Source organism: Bactrocera latifrons, unplaced genomic scaffold, assembly GCF_001853355.1.
Source record: "Bactrocera latifrons isolate USDA-ARS-PBARC rearing strain unplaced genomic scaffold, ASM185335v1 scaffold_124, whole genome shotgun sequence".
Taxonomy (NCBI): domain Eukaryota; kingdom Metazoa; phylum Arthropoda; class Insecta; order Diptera; family Tephritidae; genus Bactrocera; species Bactrocera latifrons.
This window is the reverse complement of record NW_017534675.1, coordinates 790,226-801,028: the sequence shown is the minus strand read 5'-3', so window position 1 is coordinate 801,028 and position 10,803 is coordinate 790,226. Positions and strand designations below refer to the sequence as shown.

Below are 10,803 nucleotides of genomic sequence, written 5' to 3'. Positions count from 1 at the left end.
CTTAAAAAAAAACTTCTTATATAAAATTAAACTCCACTAACTATTTAATTCGGATACTCTACTATTAATAAGGTGTTTATTTTTATTTGTAAATAATTGTTTAATATTCAAATTTATTGTAATAAATTTTTTAATATTTTTAATTTTCAAATTTCTTTAAATTTTTGTTTTCTTGTTGCAATTTGTTTCAACTAAAAATCGCTTCCAATTCGAAACTCGTAACACTCAACTATCTCGTAGAAAAATTAAGCACTGGTATGTATTTCCGCTTTCCGCTGACGAAAATACTCGTATTAATGTTAAACTAATTGCAAGAAATAAAGCATTTTTACACAACCAACGCACGAGACGAAGACACAGACGTGTTGTATATCCGCACGCTACGAAGGAACAGGAACTAATACCGAACTAAATAAACGAGCATGAGTATGGCAAATGAGTAACGCGGCGGCGCTGGGAAGCGACTGCGCCAACAACGATAACGACGAAGCAACGACGAGAGCGCACGGCAGCGGCCGCAGTGACGGGCATAGCAGTGGCAGTAGTGGTGGCGACGGCGGATACAATAAGCCGGTGTTGCGTCGGCGCACTTGCGTTGACTGCCAAATGAGTTTACGAGYGGAGTATGCCCAGCATCTGTGGATTACACTGGCCAACTAACACATGCGAACACACGCGGGCACACATACACGCAAACGCGTACAAGTGGAAYGCGCACAACATACAAGCAACGATTAGGACGGCGGTGAGTGTGTATGTAAGTCATAAAAATCTCTTTAGCAGGTAGACAACACTCCAAACACCAGGCGCATGGAAGTCAGTGAAAGAAGTGGAAGCAAAAAATCCAGCATATAGCTAGATCTACCTGCTGGAAGTTTACCACACTGGGGGTGCATTTTGAAAATGCGGCAGCTTGTTGAAGATCGAAACAGCAGCATCAGCATAAGAAGCAGTTTTTTTAAACACACTCCGAAACCGAATGTGTATGTGACAGCACGTGTGGCTGTGTGCGAGGTTCTTAAATCTCGTCATCTGATACGTTTCACTTAAACAACAACATTCCATCGCTTTATGGCTTTCTTTATGCTTATCGGTTCTTTTTCGGTTTTGAAAGACTCCTCACGGAAAGTAAGTGCGAGCATTTATGAAGCATAATAGTCATCTGTGTGTTGTTAATACATAATTATCTATATACATACATACATGAATTGTGGGAACTTGAAACCCGTACATTTTTTTGAAGCACAAACATTTCGGGAGTGGAGCCAAGTTCGAGATTCAAGATTGAAAATATACTATAGACTTTTGAACCTCAAACCAACGGTTTCAAYAAACTACATACTCGGCTCATTAGCTTTACAAATGAAAGCAGTAGCAAATTATTGCCTAGTTTTAGGGTGACAAGCCCCTATTATTTTTTATGCATTACTACCAATGACTATATGCTTTTTCCACGTTTCCGTCAGAGTAAAGCACTTGTAGTAATATAAAATAAAACCAGAAAAAAGCGAACTGCAAAAAATATAAGAGAGTGACGAATCGGACAAACAACTTGTGTCAGTCAAATACTGGCGAAATTGAAAGAAGGTAGCACAGAAAGCGCTTATAACAATATAATGAGATATTYTTATACTCTCTTGTGCCTTGAAAAACATTATTTAGAGAAAGGTCAATCAAAGTCCTGCTATATTTTTGAAAAGATAAAATTGGTGAGTTGAACAAATATCAAATAATTGTTTTATAAGACTAGCATAATCGAGTAGAGTTAGCAAAGGAAGCAGCTATAGCGATATGTGAGAATATCCACTCTTGAAAAAATATTATTTAGAGAGTGGTGAATCGAAGTACCGGTTCATGCAAGTTTAATACACCAAATTGATCAATAGGAGATAAAAATAGAAAGCGGTTACTCCATTATAAGGGAATGAAGGTATATCCCTTCTGCTATGTTTTTGAAATTATAAGAGAGTGGTGAATCGAAGAGACATCTGGTAATGATTCTATAAGACTACATAATCAAGTAGATATAGCAAAAGAATTTACAGCAATATATTATTATTTTTATCAATTTCTGTTTAATAACTATATTATTGCTTTAACAGTGAATTTTACTAGAAAAAGAGACCAAAGGAGATGAGTAGAAAGAAGTGAATGAGAAATCAGTCTCAGTTGGCTTAAGTAATTAAATATTTCTTGGATATTATCGAGGTACATACCACAAATAAGAAGGGAAATTTCAGCAAACCCGAAAATTTTTTTAAGATKCCTAATATGGAACCTTCAGTGAAAAAAATGACCATTACCATAAAAAGCTAAATATTATCGATGAAAATAATATGTGAAAGAATTTTATAAGGCTAAAGCAATAATAAATAAGTTATTAAATTTAAATACACTATTAGTTGCAATGCACAAATTGAGTCCCGAAATTTCGGCATCCCGATAATCCCAAAAAAAAAAAAACAATAAGTTGCATATGCCTACATTTTCATAAATTGATTGTGTACGTGCAAATATGCGTTACGGGCATTTCATACACACACATGCCTACAAATATACATACTACATGTGTACATATACTGATGTTGAGTATTTTTGTACGTTTTGCTGTTGCTSCTGCTGCACCGTTGTTGTTGATATTGAAATATGATCGCATTGTGAGCATGTTGCTGCAGTGAGCTGTTGCTCTCAAGCCACCCCTAATMTCGTCTGGAGAAAGGTTGTAAAAAGTGAAATCCCGAAAAAGGAGATTAAAGTAAATAAATTAAGCAAGACTTCAGCGCGGGAAGATTCTTATGGGTACTTCTACTACATAAGAACTTCCTACTTTCAAGCTGTGTTGGTTTTTTTTTTTTGTTTTTGGAGTTTTTGGAAAAGATGGTGGCGCAGATTTGTTTTAACGAATTTTTTATTGTGGCAATGTGTAAACACTTTAACCTCAGTCAAACATTGAAACCTTTCAAATCACATAACGGCATMCAACTGCGTTTTAAAGCACCTTTAGCTATCTAAGCATGGGAGTAATTATCGAATATTATGCCATAAATATCTTTCTGATAGTAAAATATTAGACAAAATTCACATATTTAGGCACATATGTATGTACATACGTGTTCTGAGTGTGCTATTTTTCTTGATTAGAAGACTAAAAGACACTTGTTGTAGYAAAAAGGATTCGATAAGTAGTACGATTTATGATATCGGATGATATCGAAATGTGAAGAAGGTAATATAGAACAAAAGTTTTGAAACTGGCCAAAATATTGAAATTATTTGCTTAGATTTTCTTTCCAGGCTAGATATGTTGAGAAGGAAACTAGTCCTCTTTTTGATTTGAAAGGTGTATGCAACTAGAAGAAGTGAAACTAAGGTGGACAGTATTATCTCAGCAGTGATTCCAAGAATTATATGAAAATTATTTTTGGAAGTTTAATTAGAATAGAAATGTGGAGTTTAATTAAAATTTTRTATTTTCAATGGGATTACGACAGCGGTATCGTTAGAAATGTTGTAGAAACGTTTTAAAGATTATACTTTTTCATTAATACCAGTATTTGAGTGGCACAAAGCATTCAATTCAATGAAAATTATGAAGTCATCGAAAACTTGCCGCATGCGTTCGACCACCCTCCTCTGTTAGTGACGATAACAGGAAAAAAGTAAAAGAAATAATGCGTCCAAACCATCAAGGTGGCAGCGGAAAGATAGCAGAGGATCTCAACATATCTTACGGATTGACTCAACACATATGTATGTATGTATTTGTTAATATTTTGGGTATGAAGAGTTCCTATATGAGACTCCTTTCAAAATAACAGATTTTTTTTCACGAGGTCGTAAAAAAGTTACTTGAAAGCGTAGCTGAGAACCCTAAATTCACGAAATGCGAATGTGATTGTGAATGTGAGGTGAAAACTGTCTCAGAATTTAGCGAATGACCCTCTGAAAAAACTAAATAAATAAGAAGTATTCGGCACAGTACCCGCCGAGGGAAACAGAGGAAGAGAAAAACTTCCACTTGGAACGTTGAAAAGGCCAGTTGGAGAAGGACCTAGCTACACTTAGAATATCCAAACAAACAGCGGGAAAGGAGAACGATTAGCGCGCGGTTGTAAACTCGGCTATAATAGCGTAAGGGGTGTCCACGCCAACAAAGAAGAAGAAGAACTTAACCTGTCATAATCTCAATTATTGAATTAACCTATAAACTTAACTTAAAAGTATAATTATTACTTAAAATTTGAATTACGACAATATGAAACCTTTATAAGGAACTACAGTCAAATGGAATCTACCAAGTCTCGAAATCAAATTTTCTATTTCTGCCATAAAATCAAATTCCAGTTTTGTTTGAGCACAAAATGTCTACTAAAATACAAATAACTATATTTAACTGTTTAGCGGAGCAAGAAAGTGCTGAATAAAGGAGGATATGAGTAGGAGGTATGTGTATGCACCCATATAGTTTTACACACTATTTCCGCATGTCTTTCAAGGAATGAACTCAAAATCAATGTTTATTGTATGAGAATTTATACAGAAATTTCACAGAGCGCACAACAATGAAATTTTCGAAATTTTGTATTTTTTTGCATGAACGCGCGAAATTCAAGCAGGCGCCCACTAAAAACACCAACCATTAACCCACCATACAACCGGCGCACACAGTTCGACACCAGCCGCTCGTCAATCAACAATCAATCTCACACATGCCATTAATACATATTTTTTGTTTTTGTTTTTGTTTTTTGCATTTTTTGCGCGCTGTCACAACACTTGGATTTTCACAGCGCGCGGCGTCACCTTCGTCGGCTGCACCGACCGCACCGACCCATGTCAAATTTCTAATAAATAAATGTGGGTAGTTTTGCGCACATATCTACATAACTGAAATATACATTCGTACTACTATACATTATGTAGTTATGTATAGATTAAAAGGTATTTAAATATCTTCACCTTCTTAACATATCAAATATTCATTTAATAAGCATAAAAATTCAAAACCAAGTCAACGACCTGCTTAATAATCAGAAGCGTACTGAAATCCATACAAAAAAAAAGTAGAAATACAACAACGGAAAAAATTGCTAAAAATTCAGAAAACATAAGAATACATATGTACACAAGCACGTCTCAAACAAACTATTGCGGAGTCGTAGTACAACACAAATATGGGCAAGAGAAGCGCGCCAGAGATACAAGAAACAAGCGCACAGAAAAATAACAAGGGGCAAGCAAAAAAAGTAAGTTGCGGGTGCACCGAAACTATAATAACCTTCACAAGTACATTTTTCACAAAGTAAATGGGTATAAAAATAATTGTATCTTCATTTTGATCAGTGAGTTTGTATGGCAGTTATATGCTATAGTGGTCCGATCTGAACCATTTCTTTAGAAATTATAGCGTTGTCTTGGCTAATAATTTATGCCAAATTTCGTAAAGATACCTTGTACCTTGTACCATAAAAAAGTTTTCCATACAAGCACTTGATTTCGATCGGTCAGTTTGTATAGCAGCTATATGCTATAGTGATCCGATCTAAACCATTTCATCGGAGATGGAGGCGTTGTTTTGGCTAATAATCTATGCCAAATTTCGTGAAGATATCTTGTACAAGAAGAAAGTTTTGATATAAAACTCGATTTCGATCGTTCAGTTTGTATAGCAGCTATATGCTATAGTGGTCGGATTTCGACGATTCCGACAAATAAGCAGTTTCTTGGTGAGAAAAGAACGTGCACAAAATTTCAGAACGATAACTCAAAATCTGAGAGACTCGTTGAAGATAGAAAAATGGACTTCATTATGCCGATCATTTATATACATACGTATATATGGTATAACAAGCGCGCGGAAAAATTATCAAAAAGAAGTTATGGAAAAATGTGAAAATACAAATAACGACAATACAGAATTCGAGCGCATAGTGGTAAGACAGTAAGATACTAGATGAAGACAAAACACCTTGTATAAATAATAACATGTAGACAATAAAAAAACAACAACAATAGAAAAATAAAACCCAAAAAGAAAACAAAACCAAATCCAAATTCCGGGTACCACGAAAAATGCTTCCTTAGATTCTACCGCCTCGAATTTCGGATTTCGTTAATCGTCAGCTAGCGAGCTTGCGTTGTTTAATTTCATTGTTTTTTCGTGTTATATATCCACATTGTTTTTTTATTTTATTTTTTATTTTTTTGTTGTGCTGATCTACGTGTAAATATCTACAAGCATAAATAACCATATGTGAACGTGCTCGAGTTGCGCGCCAAGTCGCGGCGGCGGCGGCGATCGTTTGTACAGCGCCAGAAAGCGATAGAGCGAAAGGGAGAGAACGGCAGAGCGGCGCACGCAAAAGTGAGTGTGTGCGAAGCGACTCAGGTGCCCGAGTTGACCGACTGGTTATGCGCGCTGTGACTCTAATGTGATTTCATTTGATTTGATTTGATGTGTTTGCTGACGGTGATTCTGATCTTTCGGCTTTGTATGATTGTGTGTGTGTGGTGCTTAAAGACGGGTAAAAGCATTAGAACGCCAGAGACAGACAAACCATGCCCTCTTTTGCCTGCTCAGACACTTAAATAAGGTATAATGATTATTTGTTGTGTTTGATTGTGTGCACAATTATTATGTGAGTTTCGGAAATTTGTCTGCAGCTGCGTAGATTATTTGTTAGATTTCTCCGCTTTTGGGGACTAAGACACTTCCAAGCTCAAAAACAGTTACGAAAATAAAAGAAATTATGAAAAAGAATGCTGCCAACTTTGGTATTTGCCCAAAAATGGATTAAGCCACCGCATATATGCCTTAAATATGATAGTGTGTGTATATGAATATCAGATTCTTCCGCGCATCAATCACTTCGCATCTAAAAAGCTTCTTTTGACTTGGATTTTTTTTTTAAGTCCATTCTAAAATCTTCCACATGCTTTCATTGTATTCTGCCTAATCCTACGCCCACTGTGGATATTTCTCGAGTCGCAGAGAACATTAGCAAAAGCTGAGATGACTTGTTTACTGCGAATATTTAGATTCTATAAATACGATCTTTGAAATTAATTAATTAGTTACATCACCATATGGGTGGAGTTTATGTTTTTTTGCACAGTGGGATATATCTATACAACGGAATACTTAATTACGCGCGGAAAACGTAGGTGGATGAAATAGAGATCGTGGTGCCAATAACAAATAACTCAKCGAACTTGGCGTAGATTACTCCGGGATCGAATGTGGAAAGATTTGAGAATGCTCAGTATCTGATTTGAAAAGATCTATTAAATTGGTGATTGGTAGGACTGGAGATATAATATACAACTGCAATGACATCTATTGACAAAATACGAAAAGACTTTTTCGACTACCCAATATTTCAATGCCATTGAAAAGGTTTAAGATCRAACCCTATAGGAAAGTTTAGGTGACGGTAGCGATTACCGATCTATGAGCCACAACGATCAGTGATCTATGAGAAAATATAGCAGATTATAAATTAAAACAAATTAAGTAAGAGTCTAGGAAATCAAAATTTCTCGTGAGAATGAAGTTTTTAAATGAAAACAACTAACAATTTCGTTAATATCACAAATTATTGACATAAATGAGAAAAGGGTCAAATAGCCAGAATTCACATTAACCGACTCAACAAAAGTGTGTGTTTCAAAGCGCATTGTCGATTTGAGGGTCTTATGAATATTTATGAGTATTTTGGAGAGAGTCTTTCCTATTTAACAAAATTCTAGCGAAACCTGGGTTTCACTCAGTTTTCCGACTTTGCTCAACTATGGTTGGTGTTTTTTTTTGGTTAAAAAACTCAAAAACGAGAAGAAGAAGAAGAAACAATACTACTATTTTGTTTATATGTCTRTCAACTGCTCGCTCGTGCTATGGAAATAGTTACATACACATACATATCTACTTAAGTATRTAGATACTATATGTATGGCTGAGAGTATGTTAGTCAACATAGAAAGGAAAGCTAAAAGTTCACACTAATCAAGTCTAATTGATTAATTATAAACCAATTATTTCAACTAATATTTACTGTAATTCAGATCAAAAACTTATAATAAAAATTTATTGCATATATGTATATAGATATGTAGCTGTAAATAACGGGTGATCCAAGTAGTATTTAGTATTTTTCAAATTCTTTTTGTGACAAATCACACGTGAGTCTTACGCCTGAACACCGTTTACAAATCGTGCAACTGTATTACGAAAATTCACGTTCTATAGAGAACGTTTCGAACGCTTCGCTCAACTTATGATCAACATAATCGGCCTACTGAGCGTACTATTCGCAAAACCATCACCCATCTTTAGACTCAGCATTCATTATTGGATAATATTCGACCGACCACGTCCAGCAAGCCGAGAAAAAAATATAGCATTGTGAGCTGAGAGTGTACACGAAGACCGTGGAGAATCGATTCAGATCGATCTTATATTGAAAGCATACAATATACGGTTTGTTAGGGAACTGAAGGCGCTCGAACATCCAAGCGACATCGCTCCGCTCTATGGGCTCTTGAAAAGTTCTAAGAAGCTCCGATGTTTTTGAACCAAATTTTGTTCAGCGATGAGGCACATTTTAGGCTCAATGGGTATGTAAACAAGTAAAATTGCCACATTTGGGACGAAAAGCAACCTGAAAAAAATAGCGATTTGGGGGCCAGTAGAATCATCGGTCCATGTTTCTTCAAAAATGATACCGGTGAGAACATAACCGTCAATGGCGACCGTTACCGCGCCATGATAACCGACTACTTGATCGCTGAAATTGAAGCTCGTGATCTCGGCGCCATATAGTTTCAACAAGACGGCGCCACTTTCTACACTTCGCATCAATCAGTGTATTTATTGATAGAACAATGCGGTGAGCAGATAATTTCACGTTTTGGGCCTGTAAGTCGTGTGATATCACACCGTAAGACATTTTCCTGTGGAGATACGTAAAGTCTAAAATCTATGCGGACAATTCCGCTTCGATTCAGGCCTTGCAACAAAACCTTACGCGAGTCATTCGTCCGTTAACAATCGAAATGCTCGAAAGAGCCATCGAAAATTGGACATCAGAGAAGTAGCCGCGGCTAACATCTCAAAGAGATCTTCAAAAAATAAATGCCACAGCATGTTCTTTCGAATGCTAATAAATATTCTCCATTAAATATGAAGTTTTTTTGTGTATTACTTTAAAAAAGTATGGAACCTCGAAATAGATCACCCATTACTTACGATTATATGCGTTTAATAAACGCTTTTTACACTGAAGTCTGTGTTTTTTGTAATTTGTTATGTCTACTATTTTTTACAGTGGAAATTCGAGACTATGCCTGGTAGTTCAATTGTATTCCTTACACACTTATATAACTACACACATCCATATGTATGTATGTACATACACATGTTAGCTTTTCTAATAAAAGTAAACTAATTTGCTTGCGTTTTGGTTTTGGCGATGACGTTGAACTCTAAATTTTGTCGATTATACAGAAATTAAAAACAAGCAAATGTTATTGTTGTTGTAAATCAAACAATCGCGAAACACAATACAATACAAAACAAGTAGTCAAGTAGTCAAACGACAGTCTAACAAGAAGCTAGTGAACTTAGCTGACTGTAGAATAGTCAAATATGAAGCAAAAACAAAAACACGAAAAATTCAACAGAAAAAAAAACAAAAACAAGAATTGGTCAGAAAAACAATTTACTGGCTTCTTTTTGCATATTAAAAAACCAGAAAGGTTATCGAACGTTTGATATAATTATTTTTCACATCATTATTAACGCAAAGATAGTCAATATATAATGGAGAATAACAATAACAACATAAGCAAATGGCTTAAGGGGAAATGGTTAGCTTGGCAGCAATATACAAATGTATATACATGTGTGTGTATGTGCGCATTAACATATAGTGTCTCAGTTGAACGATAATGAAGAACAAGAAAAACCAATTAAAAACAACAATAACATTGACAACAGTAAGAGTTGTGTAGAAGTCGATGAGCCACAGCGGAACAACAGCGCTGCTGCTGGTCCAAAACGCTACATCATGTCTTTCAGCAGCAGCACAGGTAGAATATTTGTACCTACAATATACATATGTATGTATGTGTGTATGTATGTTTATATTGAAATAGTTTGCCGTATGCGTAATAAGAAGAAAACAACCACATTTCTATAAATATATTTACGGTTACGACATTTACCACTAGGCGTACAAAAGCACACTCACCGATAACAAAAAAAAAATTCCAAAAAAAAAAAGTTGGAAGTCAGCGGTCAGCGGTTGAAAACGACACGTCGTGCCCAAACGCGTACGCCAATTTTTTGTGCCTTATTATTAGTTGGTCCAGTCAGCGCGCACGCGCGCCACACACACATTGCGAGTGTTCACGTCTGTATTTGTGTGCGTATGCGTAGGTAAATATACATTTTTAAATTAAATCAAAATTTCTAATTGTAGGTATAGCCAGCCGATCAGGCGTAAAAGCAAGTCAAACTACGCTATTTGGCGTGATGACGCTTTAGGAAATGCTTGGAACGCGTTGCCTTAGCTGAAGCTAAGCATGCGCACGTTTTTTCAACGAGTCATTAAGTAACCTACTATTATTGTACGTTGCGCATACTGTTGTTGTTGTATAATTTTGGTGAATTTTTAAAATTTTTATTTTTATATAGGATTATTAATATTCAAAGGTACTTAATATGGAAAATATAAAAATCCGATTTTAAATAAAATGGTAATTCTTATTATTAATTTAAAAAAAATGTTTAAAACAACTTTAAAT

The 10,803-nt window shown here is 35.5% G+C and overlaps 1 protein-coding gene and 1 long non-coding RNA gene across 2 annotated transcripts in view; one reads left to right on the top strand and one right to left on the bottom strand.

Moving 5' to 3' along the window:
* LOC108978618 (ets DNA-binding protein pokkuri) overlaps positions 1–10,803 on the bottom strand; it is a 69,955-nt gene that overhangs the window by 14,619 nt on the left and 44,533 nt on the right. The window lies entirely within an intron of this gene.
* On the top strand, positions 9,923–10,611 carry LOC108978620. The gene is made up of 3 exons (XR_001994126.1): positions 9,923–10,086; positions 10,153–10,421; positions 10,479–10,611. It is a non-coding gene; the product is annotated as an uncharacterized LOC108978620 (long non-coding RNA).